Raw genomic sequence first — 20,760 nt, 5'->3', positions numbered from 1 at the left:
TTGCTACTTTGCTACAAGGATTTTCTTTTAGTTCAGTTTCGGATACTTTGTTCCTCAGTTCCATCTGAGTCCTCATCAGAATGGCCTTTACCTTCCAATGTTTTGGGCACAAACACATAAGTAATCTCTAAGAAGTTACAGATTTCCCCTACAGCTATCCTTTTCTTCTGAGCGTTCATTAGAATTGCCCTTAACATGGCTGGGCGGGGTGGCTCATGCCTGTAATCCCAGCACTTTGGGAGGCCGAGGTGGGCGGATCATGAGGTCAGGAGACCAAGATCATCCTGGCTAACAGAGTGAAACCCCTTGTCTACTAAAAATACAAAAAATTAGCTGGGTGTGGTGACGGGCGCCTGTAGTCGCAGCTACTGAGCAGGCTGAGGCAGGAGAATGGTGTGAACCCAGGAGGCGGAGCTTGCAGTGAGCTGAGATTGTGCCATTGCACTCCAGCTTGGGGGAAAGAGCCAGACTCGATCTCAAAAAAAATAAAAAATAAACAAAAAAAAGAATTTCCCTTAACGTGTTATTCACAGTAATCTAGGCTTTTCCTAACCAGCTACTTCAAAATCTGTACATACCTTTCACAGGTATTTTCAGCCTCTGTCCATTACTCAGTTTCAAAGCTGCTTCCACATTTTCAGGTATTTGTTGTAGCAAAAACCCCACTTCTCGGTACCATTTTATTTCTTCATCTATTTGCTGCTGCTATAACAGAATACCACAGACTGAGTAACTTACAAAAAACAGGAGTTGATTTGGCTTATGGTTCTGGAGGCTGGAAAGTACAAGAGCATGGCATTAGCATCAGGTCAGGGTCATGCCATTGCAGAAGGCTGTGCGTAGCAAGGAAGTGTGCAAGACAGAGAGGGGAAATGGGGGCCAAATGCATCCTCTTATCAGGAGCCCACTCCCATGATAACTAGTGCACTCCCATAATAACAGTATTAATCACCTTTTAAAGGTTTCACTTGTTAATATTGTCACAATAGCAATTAAATTTCAATGTGAGTTTTGGAGGGGACATTCAAACAATAGCAGGATCTGTTCTATCTCTAAACTCTGTGTACTGTCTTATGTTCTGGAAAAATATGTTAGAAAAATGTATAAATATACACTTATCTATGACAGGCAAACACACTTAGAAACTGATGCTGCATTATTTACACATCTTTCAGTGAATATGTCAAATGTGTTCAGTTTAACTATAAGCTCCCAATAGGGAGACATTATGGTGTATTTTTCTTTTATGACTTGTAGATCTTAGCATTGTCCCAGGAGTATAATATATCATAAACTAGTGTTTTTGAATGAATTTGTTTATTGGTTTTACATGGGAAGTAACTTTGGCATGCAATCACACCTCCTACCAAAACTCTGTATTAGCTGGATGTCACTGAATCCCCAAGTCTGGATGTGACATGATCCATGTGATGCTCTTATTATGGGGGAAATCATTTATTGGTGACAATCTGTGGGAGGCTGACCACATTTTTAGCCTCCCTTGCAGTTAGATGTGATCATGTGACTGATCCACCAATTAAATATGGGCACAGGGATGTACACTACTTTCTAGGCCCACTGCATAAAACTTTCTGATGCATCACCCTTTCTGTCTTCCTGTGTTGATTGGATTGACTCTCAGTGTGGCCACAGAATTTGCATGCTGAAGATGACTAAGCCACTGTGTGGAGTGTACTTTCTGTACCCAACCCCACCCTCTGTCACCTATCTTGATGGCTCATTTTGGACTTTACACGAGTGAGAAATAAACTTCATCACAGTGGCTAGTACTTGTCTTAATAAATAGATTGTGGGGACCCAAAGGGCACAAGAGAGAAATCTTGCCCTCCTTTCCCAGAAACTAATTTAGAATGTTCAAAATAACCTTTTACTTTATATGACCCTCTGGGAATTTATGGCTTTTGTTAGGGACAGGTGGACAGCATCTCAGGATGTCAGAACTCTATATAGTATTATGTATTTATAAGCTCTTACTCATCATATACTCCAACTGTCTCATTTTCAACATTGAGGTGAAACTCTTATGTACATTTTTGTGGAAGCATTTTTACATGATAGAAAGTCATTTATATATATGCAAATTCCTTTTAACTATGAAAATAATATTTTCAGAGAAACTTTACTTCTCAATTTTGTCAGCTGAGATTCAATTTTTAATCATCCCCACCTCAATTCTTTTGAACTAGCAGACTCTTACATTCCCTTTGACCTCAAATTCTCTGCAGGAACTGAAGGAGAAATCAGAGAGAGGATCTGAGTCTGAAGGGTGAGATTATATTAATGCCTATGGTCTTTGAAGCCCTAGCAAAATGCTCCTCCATAGATCCTACAGTTGATTTCAAAGCTTACGATCTGTTGGCTTTTTTTTCAAGAAGATTTGATGTAGCAGGTTTGTTTTTAGCTGGTGCCTGGGGACCTAAGCCAGCCTCTAAAGGAATTAAATTACTAACTGATCCTTGAAGCACAGTGGAAACTTTGGACAAGATTGTCAATCAACAAATATGTCCTTTGCTCCTTAAATGAGTGAGGCAGAATCTGAGTCCTGAAGGAGCTTCAGAGGATGTCAGTCAAAGTGGTTCTGTGGTCAAGGATGCTACAGTTAAGTTGGAATATAGAAAGGCGTTGTGAAGGTGTCATATCAGGTAGTTTTTGCTGGATAAGAAATCAACTCAAATATGGAGATTTAAAGTAAGAAACATTACTTATCTTTCAGTTTCCCTTGGTTATTGGACAGTGTTTCTGCTCTGTATCAGCTCAGCTGAAACTGGGTTATCTTAAATGGTCTCAGTCACATGCCTGGTGGTTAGCTTGATGTTATCTGAGCAATAGCCATGTGACTCTCTTCCTTCAGCAGGACAACCCAGTCTCATTTTCTTGGAGGCAGAAGTATCCTGAGCAACAAAAGAGGCCAAGATCCATTGAACAAGCACTTTTCAAATCTTCACTGTGCCATATTTTCTGATGTCTCCTTAGCCAAAGCATTTGTCCAATCTGGATTTAAGAGGCATCAAATAGACTCCATCTCTTGATGGAAATTGAGTCAGATTGCAAACAGGTGTGGATATATGCTTGGGAGGAACTTTGGGGCCACTTCTGCAAGCCATTTATCACATGTGCTAGGGGCCCAAGGAAGAGCTAGGGAGTCAAGGCAGGTCAGCAAGGCACATGAGCACTGCTTTGAATGGTGGTGAGATATCAACAAAGAAGGATGGGTTGAAGTGAAAGGCAGCCCAAGCAGAGGCAGCATGAGAGGAGTGCGCTGGAGAAGAGAAAACTTTGAGCCTGGTAAAGGAATAACTACAGTGTCATTAGAGTGAAAGGATGGTATCAAGAAACCAGAGGAGCAAAGCGGAAAGATGGGAAAATAGAAAATAAACTACCTCAATGAAATTTCAACATCAGCATAGGGATGTACAACAAATGCCATGTCTCACTCTGCATTCTGTTTGATATATAAAGTGCGTAAAAAAAAGATTTTTTCCAGGATGCATACAACTTACCAAGATTGAACTATGAAAAAATAGATCAATAGACTAAATAGACCAATAATGACAAAAGGGACTGAATCAATAATAAAACATCTTCCATCAAAGAAAAGCCCAGGACCTGATGGCTTCACTGCTGAATTCCACCAAACATTTAAAGAAGAATTAATACCAACTTTTAAACTAGGCCAAAAACTTGAACAAAAGGAAATTATTTCAAACCAGTTTTGTAAGGCAAGTATTACCCTGATAGTAAAACCAGAAAAGGATACAACAACAACAAAATAAACTACAAGCCAATATCCCTGATGAAAAGAGATGTAAAAATCCTCAACAAAATACTGGAAAACCAAATTCAATAGTATGACACAAAGATCATTCAGCAGGATCAAGTGGGATTCATCCTAGGAATGCAAGGATAGTTCAACATACTCAAATCAATAAACATAATACATCACATTAACAGAATGAAGGATTAAAAACCATATGATTATTTCAATAGATGCAGCAAAAGTGTTTGACAAAAATCAACATCCCCTTCATGATAAAAAAGAAAAGAAATTAGGTGTAGAAGGAATGTACCTCAACAAAATAAATACTTTGTTATATATGAAAAACATACAGCTAACATCATTCTGGAAGGCAAAAAATTGAAAGCTGTTTCTCTGAGATCAGGAACAAGACAAGGATGCCCACTTTTACCACTTTTATTCAACAAAGTACTGAGAGTACTAGACAGAGCAAATAGGCAAGAGAAATAAATAGAAAGTATCCAAGTCAAAAGGAATAAAGTTAAATTGTTCCTGCTTATTGATGACATGAGCTTATAGATAGAAAATCCTAAGCACTTCACTAAATAGCTATTAGAACTAATAAACCAATTCATTAAAGTTGCAGGTTCCAAAAATCAACATACAAAAGTCAATAGCATTTCTGTATGCTAATAGCAAACTATCTGAAAAAGAAGTATAGAAAACAATTCCATTTACAATAGCTACAAAAATACCTAGGAATAAATTTATGAAAGAGATGAAATGTCTCTGCAATAAAAACTACTAAACACTGGTGAAACAAATTTAAGAATACATAAATAAATGTAAAGGAGGTTCCATGTTCATGGATTAGAGGAATTAATATTGTTGAAATATCTATACTACTAAAATATTTATAGATTTAATGCCATCTGTATCAAAGTATCAATGATATTCTTCACAGAAATATAAAAAACAATTATAAACTTTACATAAAATCACAAAACCCCCCAATAGCCAAAACAATCTTAAGCAAAAAGAACAAAGCTGTAAGCCATCACACTACCTGACTTCAAAGTACACTATAAAGCTATGATAACCAAATCGGCATGGTACTGGTACAAGATCAGACAGATGGACTAATGGAACACAAAAGAGAACACAGCAATAAATCTATACACTTACAGCCAATTGATTTTAGACAAAGATGCCCAAGAACACACGATGGAAAAAGGACAGTCTGTTCAATAAGTAGTGTTGGTAAAACTGGGTGTCCAAAGTAGAAGAATGAAATTAGATTCTTGTCTGTCATCATATATAAAATCAACAAAAATTAACTCAAGATAGACTAACAACTTAAATGTAGGCTGGCATGGTGGCTCAGGCCTTTAATCCCAGCACTTTGAGAGGCCAGGGTGGGCAGATCACGAGGTCAAGAGATCAAGACCATCCTGGCCAACATGGTGAAACCCCATCTCTGCTAAAAATACAAAAATTATCTGAGTGTGGTGGTGTGTGTCTGTAGTCGCAGCTACTCAAGAGCCGAAGCAGTAGAGTCTCTTGAACCCAGGAGGCAGAGGTTACAGTGAGCCGAGATTGTGCCACTGCACTCCAGCCTGGTGACACAGCAATACTCCATCTCAAAACAAACAAAACAAACAAATAAACAAAAATGTAAATGTAAGACCTAGAACTATAAAATTCCTAGAAGAAAACATAGAGGAAGTGCTTCATGACATTGATCTGAGCAAAGATTTTTTGGGAGAAGACCAACACAGAGAATAAAAGCAAACATAGACAAATGAGATCACATCAAACCTAAAAGCTTCTGCACAGCAAAGGAAACAATCAACAGAGTGAAGATACAGCCTACAGAATGGGAAAAAATACTGGCGAACTCTACATCTGACAAGAGGACAATATCTAAACTATATAAGAAACTCAAACAACTCAATAGCAAAAAGAAAACAAAACAAATTAAAAAACCTAAATAACCCAAATTAAAGAAGAGCAAAGTACTTGAATAGGCATTCCTCAAAGGAAGACATACAAATGACCAACTGGTATATGAAAAAATGCTCAACATCACTAATCATAGGGAAAATGTAAATTGAAACCAAAATAAGATATCATCTCACCTACGTTAGAATGGCCACTATCAAAAAGACAATAAATAATAACTGCTGGTTAGGATGTGGAGAAAGGGGTAGCCCTTTTATATTGCTGGTGGGAATGTGCATTAGTGCAGTCATAATATTAGTAGTTTTATTTTCAATTTTTTTTTAAAGGAACCTCCTTATCTTTTACTACATACCCCACCCTCAAAGCCATGGTAGACAGTGGCCTCTATATTTCTTCATTCACTCTGCAGGTGGTGGCAGAGCAAGAGAAGCAAATGCCAGCCTCTCAACTTTCTGGAAGCTTTCAGGAAAAATGTGATTCCCCAGGAACAGAGGCACTGGGCTCTATGCTTCCTGCATACTTCAGCATTAACTCATGAGACTTTTTTTTTTTTTCAGAAGAGAGGTTTCTAAGTCCACTGAGTCGGGAACGATTTTGGGAATCTGATGGAACAGTGGCTTCCATTCCTAGAAAACTCAATATATGAACGACATTTTGCATCTTATTTCAGGGGGTTTTGGGGCCTTTGTCATAATACATCCTTAGACCAGGACAAGAACCCCTGGTTAAGACATCAAATTGTTGTCACTCATCAACTTCATGTATATGTGACAGAGTGAGTTTTTCCATGCCGCCATTGGCAGGAGGATTTTCTCTGCCCTTTTGATTTACTTTTGTTTCTCAAATACATAAAACATAGACATGATCTCAGAAATCATAATCATATACAAGGTACTCTCAGGGAAGTGTCACTTCCTCTAGTTCAGTGAGATTTGACAGAAGATGTGACAGTTTCCCCAAATCAAAATCTAGAACATTCCACTGCTCCAGAAAGTCCTTCACATGTGTGCCCAGCTAACCGCCTTCCCTGACCCTACCAGGGCAACCTCTGACTTAACATTTATCAGGCTAGGTTAGTTTTGTCCAAACTTTACATAAATAGACTACCAGCTTGGGTTAACTGTAATCCACATCGATGTTTTCAGTTTTTTTTCTCATTGTTGGATGCTAATTGTCTTCAGTCATTTGATACCTTCACACTGTCTAACCAGGGCAAAACTCACGGACAGCGGGGACCTGGTTTTCTGCATCCACCAGCACTGTGGGCAGAGCTGGTCCCTGCTTGTTGACAAATGGGCAGATGAGCATGTGTGATTGAGCCAAGCCTTCGGGGGAGCGCTGCAGGCTGCCTGCATCCTACCTGGAACTGAGCTGCCATTCTCACGTGTTCCTTTCCTGTGTGCAGGAAGGATTACCAACCCAGAGCAGAGTGAGGAATGAGCACTTCCACAAGGCTTGGAGGGGGGGACTGGAAAGGAAGGGATGACACTATCAGGCAGGGAGGCAGGAGGGCAAGGGTTGAAAAACTAACTGTTGGATACTATGCTCAGTACCCAGGTGATGGAATCATTTGTGCCTCAAACCTCAGCATCATCAACGATCTTCCCCATGCAGGCATAGGCCTGCCTTCCCCATGCAGACCACATTACTGGGAGAAATGGAAACAAGAGACTCCCTGACTTAGCTACTCCAGGCACAGCAGAAGGCAGGGTGGGACCCAGGGCTTCACGAAATAAAGTTTGTATGACATCCTGAAGCTGAAGGGTGAGGTGCAGACACCAGCCCCTATCAATTTTGCATCACCCACAGCGCAGGTGGCTCGCTCCTCACCCCACTGTTGATAAAAAGCTTGGAGAAACTTTTCTCTTTAGATACTGAATGAGTTCAGAGAAAAGGTCTCCTTATCTTGACATTTACAGAGTGGGTTCCCTAGTGAAAACTCTAGGTCACTGCTTAATTAAGCACAAACTTACAGCCAACTGGTTTCTTTATGCTCTCACCATCACATAATTTTATCCAGTAAATGTTTTGCTGTGTACCACTAAAATATAAGGAGTCATCTTAAAAAATATAATCATATCGGCTGGATAAAGAAAATGTGGCACAAATACACAATGGAATACCATGCAGCCATTAAAAAAAGAACAATATCATACCCTCTGCAGCAATTTGGATGCAGCTGGAGGCCCTTATCCTCATTAAATTAAGGCAGGAACAGAAAGCCAGTAGTTCTCACTTATAAGTGGAAACTAAACATTGAGTCCTCATGGACATAAAGAAACAATAACAGATACTGGGCACTACTAGAGGTGAGGGGTAGGCAGGGGGTCAAAACTGAAAAAGCAACTATTAGATACCATGCTCAATACCCAGTGAATGGGATTATTTGTACCCCAACCTCAGCATCACGCAATATTCCCAGGTAACAAACCTGCATATGTACCCCCTGAATCTAAAATAAAAATGGGAAAAAATACAATCACAATGCTATCACTGTATGTAAAATAATGAGCAACAGTTTCCTCAGTATCATCAAATAACCAGTTCATGTTTATATTTCTAATTACCTCATAAATATCATCATCTTTTTTTAGCGGTTTCTTTGAATTAGCAGCTACATTACCTATTGCAAGGAGTTGTTTTCATTCTCCTTTAACTGGTAGGTGTCCTCCCCGTCTCTTTCTCCCTTTCTTTCTCTTTGCCTCGCACTCCACTGCCCTGACCTTCTCCCTTTCTCCCTATCTTCCTGTCTCCCTTCTTTGCAACGCATGTGTTCGAGAAACCAGGTTGTGTTTCCTGCAGGATGGGTACCTTCCTAAACTCTGTGCAAGGAACAAATGAGCAAATGGGCCCAGATCTTCCATGCCTGCTTCAGCTGGTGAATTTCTGGGCACTTCCCCTTTTGAGGGTGAGCTAGAGAGTAGACAAGCCCACCAAATAAAAATCCCAGAGCTTGTCTATGTTGCTGCTATCAAACCAGCAGGGCTACGTGGATGAGGCCTTGTGCTTGGGATACGATGAGGCCACCCATCCCTGGCTTTCTTATATGTGGCTGTGTATAGATGCCACTGAGCCATGGGTCTGGCCACGCTTCTTAGAGTTATGTGGTCAGTAAGAAAGGGAGAGAATCTGCTTATTTGACATTTTTATACACCACTTCTTGTGATAACTCAACAATGTAAACAAAACAAAACAAAACCCAGGCATATTGTTACACATGTGAAGTAACTAAAGATTCTGTCCCCCTTTGCTGACTCTCCAGACAGCTGCAGAGGCTTGCACCTCTTACCTCCCTCCTCTCCTGATTTCTACTTGTGAGTCGTGGGAAAGATTTTACACAGAAGATGACCAGACATTCTGTCCAGGGAGTGCTCACACAAGGGCACAGCTTGATCCAGCCTGTCCTGAAAACTTTTACGCCAGATTTAAGTGAATTTGAAGTAAGCACCAGGCCAGGAGGCTTGGACCAGCCCTAGAGAATGAACCATCTTCTTACAGAGTTGAGGGCAGGTTAGAATAAATCTGCCCAGAGACAGAAACAGAAGCCACATGTGGGAGGAAATATTGATGGTCAACATTGACAGGGAAGTAGGTTCTACCTTCCAGTTCTCAATAAATGCAAATGAAAGTACGAAGAGACATTTCATAGTAAATAAAGTTCCAGGGGTAGGGTGGCAGGGTTAGAGATGCATGGTTGTGCTGTTTCATAACAGAATGCAAGATGGTACACCATCTGAATGTAAGCAGATTATAAAACATGGAAAGTAAATTGTAGCATTTTGGCTTTAAAATATTATTCAGCTATTTTATATAATTTAAAAAGAACACTTTAACAAGGGAAAGTTGATTTCAAAATAACATTAGAAGGCAGAACTAAAGTTTACATGTACAAAATGTCACATACAACGTATAAGCATGTATACGTAAAGCTGGCATAAAATTAGAAGCCAAAACATGTCTGTTGGGCCAATGAGCAAATACATTCTACATTTACGCTGACAGTGAGGAAGTAAAACAGCATTTGTTGAACCCCTTCTTTGTGTCCGACAGTTTTCCAATGATGCCATTGAATCCCCGCACACCTATGAGCAGGATTTTACAGTATTTGCGTTCATCCTATAGTGGTTACATATTCTTAATAATAACATGCTAATCATTGTCACGGGTTGAATTATGTGCTCCCCAAATTCCTATGTTGATGTCCTAGCCCCTAGTACTTCAGAATGCTACCTTATGTGGCAATGGGCTATTTGCGATGTAGTTAGTTAAGATGAGGTCCTATTAGAGTAATAGTACTCATGTGATGCGACTCTGTCCTTATAAACAGGGGAGGCTGGGACACAGACACACACTCAGGGAGAGCGCCTTGTGAACATGAAGACGGAGACTGGGTGATGTGTCTGCAAAGCCAGCAATGGAAAGGTTGCCTGCAAACCACCTGGAGTTGCAGAGAGGCGTGGAACAGTCTTCCCCACAGTCCTCGGAAGGAACCAGCCCTGACCACACCTTGATTTCAGACTTCCAGTGTCCAGAACCATGGCCCAGTCAGGGTCTGCTGTTTCAGCTCCCCCAGGCTGTGGGACTTTGTTGCAGCAGCCCCAGGAAGTAAATGCAATAATGATCGCAGAATGGCAGTGAGCGTTTACTGAGGCACCTGCTGCTCTAAGTGCATTAAAGGCACAGGGTGCAGGTTGTCCTTATGGAGAGCCTGTGGGGAGGCCCTCTCACCCAGTCTAGGCATGTGGGACTCAGGCCTGGGGTGAAGTCACTTCCCCTCCAGCATGCAGCTCATTGGTGGTAGAGCTACGATTTGAACGTGGCTTCAGAAACTTACAGGAACATAAACATTCTTCAGAGGCTTGGAAGGTGATGAGCTTATCAAGTGAGATAGGGGTTTAGAAGCATCCCCTGTTGCTGGTTCTGTGCTCCTCCCTGGCTGGGTTTCTCAGAAGGGGCTGGCCCATGAAAACTGAGGGCTGCCCATGTAGAGCTGGGGTTTTGGTTCTGATCCGTTAAGCCCAGGGCTTTGCTGGGTCCCAACACTGTCCACAATCCCCCTGTCCCCTTCACTTTAATGAAACTTCCAGGCTGATCCACCCCGAGGACAGTGGGCCACCACAGACAGGCAGAGTCTGAGTAGGGCAGTCAGCGGGCACAGGTTTGTCTACGGTGATGCTGCCAAGGCTCCTTTGGATTCCTCTGTGCCAGTTCCTCCTCCCCCAGCATCACCAAGCCTTTTCTTGCTACACTTGGCTCTGTGACTCTGCTTCAGAGGATAGCCCTGCTGGAGCTGCCGACAATATAGGGACAAAGTGCAGATCACTGGTTTAGTGTCTGTTACTCTTGTTTAGCCACAGTCCCAGGTCTAGACAATGTCCAGGATAGTGGATTTGTCAGGAAGGAGAGAGGGTCTGGGATGCCACCTCACTGCCCCCTGGTGTATTTATCAATGCTAAAATCGGGAGAAAAGATGATCAAGGCCACTCTGGACAGGGAAAGGAAGGGAGACCACTAACTGGACAGCCTCTCCAATGCCTGATGGGAGGAGGGTGCAGGGAGCTGTGGTGCCAGGTGACCAGCCTCATCCTGCATGGCCTGTATGAGAAGGAGCAGCTGTCCTATCACCTCTCCTAACGTTCTGCTTGTTCACCTCAACCTCCTTAAAGCCTCCAGGGGATACCTCTGTAAAATGGGTAAAGCCTGGGCTCCTTAGCTTTATCCTCAGGGACCTCTGTAATCTCCATGCTCTTTAATCCTTAGTTCCCACTGTTCTGTTTTCCATACCCTGTTTTCCCGCTGTTTCCAGTTTCCATCCTATATAGCCCCTCCATCAGACTTTTGTTTATTCAACAGCCTCTGGTATTGAAATTATCAGAAATAATTCATCAGTTAGCTTTAGCTGCATAACAAAACATCCTCATATCAATGGCGTAATCCAGCAGTCATTTACTGTTGCTCATGTGCCTGTGTGTTCTCTGGGTTCAGCTGATCAGGGCTGGGCTTTGCCAGGCAGTTCTGCTCCAAGCTGCCTTGGCCCAGGTGGTTTTGCTCTCAGTGCTGGTCTGTGGGTGGGCAAGGGGGTCTCAGCTCCACCGGTGCTTGTTTTGAGCCAAGGCTGCAGGCACAGTAGTGACCAAGGAGGACTTCTTCTCATGTCACTGGAGGAAAAATAAGAGGGAACGTGGAAACATACAAAGCTTCTTGATTCCAAGGCTCAAAACCAGAAAACAGTCCCTTCTTCTACAGGCTATTGGTGAAACAAAGTTGAATGCTCCAGCCCAAAGTAAAGGGGCAAGAAAATAGTTCACACCCACCTTACCTTGGCAAGGGTGTGGATGCAGGAGAGATGAAGATTTATGGCAAATAATGCCTCCTACCACAAGTGGTGAGGATGATCACAATAGCTAATAGCACAGTAGTAGCAGACGCAATCACACGTGCTGTAAAATACTTACCAAGTGTTAGTCCCAAATTACAGGGTTTTCAGCAGTGTTGATTCTTACTGTTGCCCTGTAGGAGAGGACATGAGGCTCCTAATGGTTCCTAACCTCCCCTAAGGTCGCACACTTTTTAATAACAGAATCTTGAACTGAGCTAAAGATTTGTCTTTGTGGATCTGAGCCCAGAATTTGGAAGCTGCAGTTTGACTCCAAAGTCCAATTCATGTCAAAATCTAACCTGTCCTTCAAAGTCTCCCTCAATGTTGGCTTCCTCATGAGCCATTTCTCAATTCAGTACAGGTTGAATTTGCAGATCTGAAAATTTGATCTCTGAAATGCTCCCTATTGAAGGCCAACATGATGCCTTAAAAAAATGCTCATTGGATTTGGGATTTTGGAGTTTGGATTTTGGGATTTGCAACACACAGTCAGTAAGTATATTCCAAAATGTGAAATCTGAAACACTTCTGGTCCCAAGTATCTCATATAAGGGATACTCAGTCTGAATTATATTATGCCTGCACACTCGATTAATGAAATTGTGGATATAAATCTTTGCTGTGTTCTGCCACTGTTGGATATTTTAATGGAGTTTGGTCTAATAGAATTTTGCAATAGGCAAATGTGTAATAAACCCAGCTCTACACACACAAATGCAATACTGAAAGACCAAGAGGGATTCCACTGCTTTTCACATCTGATGTTATTTGTTAAACGAAGAAGTCCTTTTCTTGGGATCAGAACATGTTAATGATTTGTATTGTCCCAAGCTTGGAAGTAAAAACCTTGGAATTGCTAAGCATGAATGTGCTTATCTAGGGTCACTGAGCAACCACCAGAAGCCCCAAACAGTGTTGACATTCGGCAAAGGCCAGGTATCCCACACTCGGTCACCTGAAATGGAAAATACTTTCTTACCAGCAAAAGTATAGGTGCCTTTTGGTTAAACAAGATTCAAGTCACACCTTTGTGAGAGGAATAGCACAGCCAAAATTTAGGGGGCCCACCTGGTGATTGTGAACATTTTATTTGGACAAGTTGCATACTTTTTAAAGGTAGGCTCTTGAAAAATTCCTTTAGAAATGTCAAGGTGACTGGTGTATTAAGAAAGTGAGCCAGAGCAAACAACGGTGACATTCTTTTAATTCTTTCCCTGCTGGGTCATTTTCTCCTTGCTGTCAGCTCTGCGTACGGCCATCGTCCATAATGGACCCTCGACCTGCTCAGAGGTTCACACTTGAGGGAAATTGCAAAGCAGAGGAAATTTTGACCCAGAGTCCCCTTCATCTCTTCTCACCAAAGCTCCAGCTGATGCTCAAACTTAAAGCTAGAAAGTGAGAGAACCAAATCATGCTGGCAAATTTTCTCCGCTACATCTTCCAAAAACATGGTTATAAGAACACGAGTCGCCAAAGGTGTTGTTCCCGGCATCGTTCATCATCCACTGGGGCAGAAGCTGCGGGTCAGGGACCCTGAGCTGCCTTTAATTATCTATCACACTGCCAGCTCTGTCTCTCCTCATGGCCATCACATTGCCAGCTTTGCAATTTTGTTTCCTGAATAAGAAGCTTTACATTTAGTTTTCAGATTTGAAATCTGGCTTGGGGATTGTTTTTTTTTAATGAGAATGCCTGTGCATCACATCAGTAAAGCTGATGATATGACTATATTCTATCAGACTGAATCATATGTTAATATATTTGCTTCTATGTTTGACCTACAGAAATAATAATTCCATGTGGTTTTACCCATAGAATTGTTTGCTTCCATGACCCCAAAGATGAACACAAGCGCAAAAACAAAACCAAAAATTACAGACATAGGTGAATTTTGAAAAAGAATATACTTCCTGGACAAATTAATAACCTAATTTCTACACATTAAATATTATTTCCCACTCACATAACAAAGTCAGCAAACTATTTCTTTGGTAAGCGATTGGCTCTGTAGATGTTATAAAATCATTTTTAGGAAAAAAAGCTGACATGAAACTGTGGTAGAAACTCAGAATGCAGACTAGTCAACATTCCTCGAACTATGAATGTGAAGTAAAATTTTTACAAGTGGCAACCTAAGCATCTAAGAAAAAACACTTACTGCTTAAACAAGAAACCTGTTGCATGGAAAAGCCACCTTCCTGTGTATTGATAGGACAAAATGTATTGTACTCTTAGGGATCCCCAAGTTCAAATGAGAATCTCAAAAATTTCCATTTCCATTTTCTTGAAGACATGGCGCACACTGGCTAGCAAGGCTGCCCAACAGCAGAGCTGCCCAGCTGCAAAGGTCTTTATGTCTTTGTCACCAAGCTGGCCAGGAGCCACCTATATGGAGAAGCCTTATAATGCATCAACAAGAGGGAAGCAGCAAGAACTGAATCACAGTGGCTTATCAATTCCCAAGTGGCTGGCAGCAGCTAAGATGCTACCCTTTTTCTGAGCCAACAGCTTTCTCAGGCTGTATATGTGCCACCTTGCAACTGGTCTCTTGCAACACAGAGAATATGAAAGAAAATTTTTGTCATTCTATGGTAGTTTTTTGCTTTCTGGAGTATTCTGTTCTGTAATGCACAATTAGAAGTGATTTCTCCATCAACATAATGAAACTGTAGTTAAAATGAGTTCACTATTTTCAGGAAAATTACTGGAAATGTGAGGATGATGTCACCAAAGCCATTCCATCAGGAAAGCATGCAGCCAAGACATCTTTCTACTATTCAACATGATGATTTAGTTTCACCCAAAACACCATCGATCATGTTAAACTAATGCTGATAATTTGAATTTGTTGGTTTTATAGGGTTTAATAAATGTGCAAAGATGTATGCTGCTGTTGGTTAAGAGCTACATTAACTTGGTGTTTCTTCCTGGAGCTATATAGGTTTATCAGATGTGTTGATAATTCCCTGATATCTTTTTCCTTACAAGGAGTTGATACTTTCTCAGGTTTGGTGAGGACCCATGTAGCATTACAAGTCAGAACCCACCTCTGGCTACCCACTGCTGAGTCTTAACACTGCAGTTGGCTGGATTGGGGCAATTCGTACAACTTGTCACAGAAGCAGAACCAGGATTCTTCCCTAGCAGTGAATAGACAGGGACCGTGTGGGGCACCAGAAGCAGATAAGCAGGCACTCTAGACAGACCTTCCCATCTCTGCACAGGGCAAAGTGGGTCCCAGTCAGCTGCTGCTTTCCCGGGCGTGCACCAGCACATGCACATGCAGTGCAAGCTTCTGCAGGTTGACGTAGTGTGATGTGAGAAAGTATCATTCACACGTTTCATGTCATCTACTTTCAGAGTTGGGCAGAGAAACCGTGTCCCCTGTGTGGACTGCCTGCAGGCTCTCTGGGACAGACCCAGAGGAGAGAAGCCAGCACATTCCCCGTGGACCTGCCTAGGCTCTGTTTCCCAGACACTCATTAGAGCCTGACCCATTCTGACATATTCCACTTAGAAACACCTTATCAATAAAAGCCAAATGCTTTTTATCTTTGGCCACGTAGGAATCCCACACTGGGGACACGGTCCACGTTTAGTGGCTTTTGGCCAGGTGAGGTGCAACTAAAACTTCGGTACAAGTTTGGGGTAAAGTGCTGCATTAGCTCAGGGACTGGCAAACTGTGGCCAGGAGGCCAAATCTAGGCCACGGCCTGCCTTTAATAAACAAAGTTTTATTGGTACACAGCCACTCCCATTTGTTTTCACTTTGTCCATGACTGCTTTTGTGCTGCAGTGACAGAGTTGAGTAGTTGCGACAGAGACCATATGGCCAGCTATTTATTCTCTGGCCTTTTACAGAAAAAGTTTGCCAACCCCTGCATAGGAATAAAAGGAAAATAGCTCCTTTCAAGGAACCCCTAGAAGGGTCCGGACACAATACCAGCTCGTGGTTGTTTTGCATTCCTGCTCTGACTCCCAGGCTGCAATGCAGTCAAAGCCCTTTGAGCTCCCCTTGCTAAATAACTTTAACCTTTGTGAACCAAGCAGCCGTCCTTCTTTTGCAGAAGGAATGACAACAACCATTTTTCCTTGCAGGTTATGGGGTGGTTAGCCATGTGGGCGCCGGGTCTAGACAGCCAGGTTTGAATCCCTCCTCACCCATTGAGCCCTCTGTGCCTTGGTTTACCTTTATGTAAGATAAGGATAAGAAAAGCGTGTGTCCTGTAAGGCTTTTATGGAAATGAAATGAGATGCTAAGAACAAAGTGTTTGTTTTAACTTGGACTGCCTCATCCTACATGATCAATAGAGAGAGGGATTGTGGAGTTAGAGGGTATCTTGAGAGGACATCATCACTGCTCTCTTTCTGAGGAGTAAACTGAGGTTCAGTGAGGAAAAGCGACTCTGCTCCCACCCTCCACAGATATTGGGGCAGGTCTAGGAGGCAGAGGCTCCAATGGTAAGGGCTGCTAATATGTTTTGAGCTCCTCTGGGAGATGGGCCTGGGCTCCACACTTGACTAGTCGTGTCTCATTTAGCGTTCGTGGCCGCCCTGTGAAATAAGCATTTTGTTTACCCCGACTTTACAGGCAGGGAAGAAGCGATGGTGCTGGAACTCACACCTGCCCAGCGTGAGCTTACAGGAGCTCACGGCCAAGCCCTGGCTGCCTCTCCCCACACAGCTGCACCCACGAACGCACTTGGGAGAAACACAACATTTTGGGTTCCAGGACTTGAAGGGGTCAGGAAAATTCAACTAGAAAATGCCTCAAACACCAAATTCTCCATCTCAGTGAAGCTGGAACCTTTCTGGCCAACCCTCGTCTCCTGGGTACAGCATTGCAATGGGTCCATCTAGTGGACAAAGGCAAGAATGTCCACCAGTCAGGCCTCTGAAAAGCAACTGAGCCAACAAGCCCTCCTGTCTCTCAGCAGGCCAAGGGACAGGCAGCCTGGCCAGTCACCAGCCTTAAGGAGGACCTGGCAAGGGACATGTCCATGAATGTGCAAAGGAAGGGGGACACTGGCAGCGGCCAACTCTCCCTCCTCATCTTTTCAGAGCCCTGTACCCCAGTTCCACAGGAAGCAACATTGCCCCCTAGGGGACATTTAACAGTGTCTGGGGACATTTCTGGTTGTCACAACTGGGGGATCTTTCTGGTGTCTAGTGGGTAGAGGCCAGGAATGCTTCTTACCACTCTACAGTGACAGGACAGCCCCCATGGCAAAGAGTGAGCCTCGAATGCCAAGAGCGCCGCTCAGCACTGGAAACCCTGAGTTGCCCTCCTTCCAAATGGAACCGGGCAGGCCTGGGGATTCCATGAGGCCGTGCCTGCTCAGAGCCCTTGCATGTGCATTCCTGCCTAGACCACTCTCCCCATCCCCGCTCTCTTACCTCGTCCTCTTCCTTCACCTCTCAGCCCACTTATCTCTTGTTCAGGGGAGCGCATCTGCTCACGTCTACCTCTTTGTCTGCGTTTTATCTCCCCACATGCAGGCCGAAGACAAGGATTTGGAGTCAAGCAGTTTATTGGAGAGAGGATTCCAGGAATCACCTGTAAGGGCACGAGGAAGAGGGGCCAGAAGTGTGGAGGTGGGGGCATGGAAGGGTGAGTTGATGGGCAGCCATTGCTGTGAGCAGCCGAGGTGTGGTCTCTGAGGGAGGGGGGCGGGGGCATGAGGACTCAGAACTGTCCCCTCCAGGAGAAGGAAGCCAAGGTGTTTATCCTCCAGCTCTCTGGCTGTTCCTGCACACTAGCCGCTTACATTGCAGCTACCTGTGCACTGATAGAGGAACTGATGTCTGTCCGGTGTGCACACATCTCCCCATTGTGAAGGGCATTCAAGCTTGTCCTCTCTCACCCTGGTCCTCAGAAGCTAATGGGTCACTTTCCCAAATAGAAGCTCCAGAGACCAGGAACAGAGGACTGGTATAGTGATGAGTCTACACAACAGGAGGCTGGCCCCACCTAGTGCAAGGATTCAGGAACTGTGACGTCACCCTGGAGGCAATGCTAGCTCCCCATGGCCCACGGCTACATTGTTAAGGCTATGGAAACCTGATGGTTTGAGGGCAGATCACCAAGAAAATTGTTACATCATATCCCCAGCTAGACCAGGCTTAGTTTGCTTAGTAAGAAAGGCAATATTTTTGTTGAATTTCACATTTTCTACCAAGTAATGAATTAACCTTTTTGAAATCACAAAGGAGATCACAGCAGGAAAATGAAGCCATATCCTGTACACGCTGGCTACCACATATGAACCATCAGAGAGATGGAGGGCAATGCCTGGAGGAAGGACGGGAGGAGGGAATACAAGAACATTCAGTACTAATGGATTCCAAACCCCATGTGATAACCAGCCGGTCCTGGACCAGTTTATCTTCTCAGTGTGGACTGAGGAAGTTAGTTCTGACTTCACTAGCTGGATTGGAGGGCACCTGTGCCATCCCTTGTCCTGTTGCTGTGGGGAACTTCTTCCAGCTTTTAGACATGCAGGACTAAATGTGAATACCATCTATACGCAAGTGACTGAGGAAATGCTGTGAAGAAGCTTACAGTTCTCTATCATCAGTGATATAAGTACACTTTGATTAATCAGGTAAACTGCCTACAGTCAGGTAGTCTTGCTGAGGATGAAGAACTTTATATAGATTTGGGGTAATAGGACTAAAGCCCTTAGCATCACTTGTTTGGATTTTCTTGTTTCATGAGTAGTTGATAATTCAGCAAAGGTTTCTTAAGCACGTAATCTGGCCATACTACTGATGGCTAACTGCAGGGAACACAGCAGAAATGACAGCTAAATGGCACATAGCGGACCACTCCCCAGCTGTGCCTATGTGCTATAGTGAAGGGAACTACATTTCCCAGGAGCCCTTGCTTCCTGGTACAGTTAGTCAATGGGAGTCACTGGCAGGAGATTGGCTGCTGGGAGAAGGCTGGGAGAGAAGCCTGGATGTGCCTGCCCCTTCTTCCTGTTTCACATGACATCTCCAGCCCTGGCTAGGCTTCATCCATGAGTTCAGCTCCAGCACAAGGCAGTCCCTCTCTGTGCTCCTGTTGTGCTTGGCTGGGAGGGCACAGAGACGTTGGGCTCAGAGAGCCCCACATGCATTCTCCCTTTGCCCCTCTGGCCTAGAGGTGGGATCAGTTTCCTGGTGTTGCTCATATCTGGATTTTGTCACTGCTTCTTCTTTGACTCCTCAACTCTTCATTCACCTGTGCCACGAACCCCCATATTAAATTCTCTCTGCTTGAAATACCTATTGTGGTTTCTGGGATTTTGGAGATCTTGCCTAGTCCTTCAAACATATTCCATATTCCTTTCCCTCCTGCACGAGGCGTCCCACTCCCTGGTATCCTTGGTGTTCTCAGACTCCCATCTCTTTCTTACCCCAGGGCCTTTGCACTTGCTTTCCTTCTGCATTAAATGGTCTTTCCCTGGAGCTCCCTGTGGCTGCCACTTTCTCATCCCTCAAATTTTATGTTGCCCTCTCAGGTAACATGGGAAGAAAAAGCAAATGTTACCTTATTAGAGGCTCTCATTGACAATCATAGCTAATGCAGCCCACTCACCCCACCCTCACTGCAATTTACTTGACTTTCTATCATGTTGTCCTGTTTCTTCCTTTCACACCGTGTATCCCAATCTGCAATGATTTCATTTACTTGTTTGCATAATTTGAACTCATGACAAGGTCAAACTTAAGGTGGTTTTAAAATATGTTTCTTTATCATTTTTGGAGCTAAATTTTGGGCAAGGGGACATGGGTGTTAGAGTTTGCAAATTCATCCTCTTCTAGTGGATGTGCCCTTGCTCACTGTCACTCATCCTCCTGAGTGGGGTCAGGGTCTGTTTTAAATGGTAGGTGGCATTTCTCTGCTGTTAAGCACGTGATTTTCTCTGCATCAGAATCCTGGGCAGTCACTGTCTGGGTGGCAGTGGGCACCCTCTTCTGCCAGTGCTTCAAGGGTGACAAGCATCTCATTGCAAAACATAGACATGATTCTTGTCACTTTATTACATGTTGATCAAACCCCTAAGATAATATGTTGGTGCCCCATCCTGTATCCCCTCAGCCTACCTGTGTTCATCTTCAGCCATGAGGGGCAGATCGTTGTAAATTGACAACTTCCCATTCAAGTCCTTCTCTCTACCTGACGGCTTCCCCATCACAGGAGCCTGCTTCGCTGTGAACGTACTTACCTAGAAAGGGGAGCACAGGCAAGACCCCCAGCCCAGAGAATTGAGTCTGGATGCCCACACAGGTAACCTGCCCTTGACGCCTCCTGTATCTTCTTCCTTGTCTCCTCCATTCACTTCCCTACTCCCTCATTTGGGTTTCCTGGGACCACCTTCTACATAAGCTGCCTGCACCCAAGCCCTTGTCTCTGGATCCACTTTGGAAAGATCCACACCAAGCAGAACCCAATTCCCTCTTTCTTAGCAGCTCTTCCTCTTTGTGCCACATCAAGATTCACTTCTGTGAAAAAAGCCTGTGTGGGCATGGGGGCTTAAGCCTGCCAAAGTCTGAGAAACCACGTGAACTACACCTGGGAATTGTCCCCCTGGGGAGTTGGAGACGTGGGCATTTTGTCCTCTACTCCTGTCCCTACCCATGCCCACCTCTAGCCCTCCCTGCCCCCTTGGCCATT

At 43.6% G+C, this 20,760-nt stretch overlaps 1 long non-coding RNA gene across 1 annotated transcript; it reads right to left on the bottom strand.

Moving 5' to 3' along the window:
- Positions 1-675: 675 nt before the first annotated feature.
- On the bottom strand, positions 676-18,094 carry LOC117068234. Its single transcript, XR_004431036.1, has 3 exons — positions 17,867-18,094; positions 17,496-17,655; positions 676-2,912 (listed from the first exon to the last, which is right to left on the bottom strand). It is a non-coding gene; the product is annotated as an uncharacterized LOC117068234 (long non-coding RNA).
- Positions 18,095-20,760: the final 2,666 nt, after the last annotated feature.

Source organism: Trachypithecus francoisi, unplaced genomic scaffold (genome assembly GCF_009764315.1).
Source record: "Trachypithecus francoisi isolate TF-2019V2 unplaced genomic scaffold, Tfra_2.0 Lachesis_group21, whole genome shotgun sequence".
Taxonomy (NCBI): Eukaryota; Metazoa; Chordata; class Mammalia; order Primates; family Cercopithecidae; genus Trachypithecus; species Trachypithecus francoisi.
Note: the sequence above shows the minus strand (reverse complement) of the source record. Positions and strands in the feature narration are given on the sequence as shown.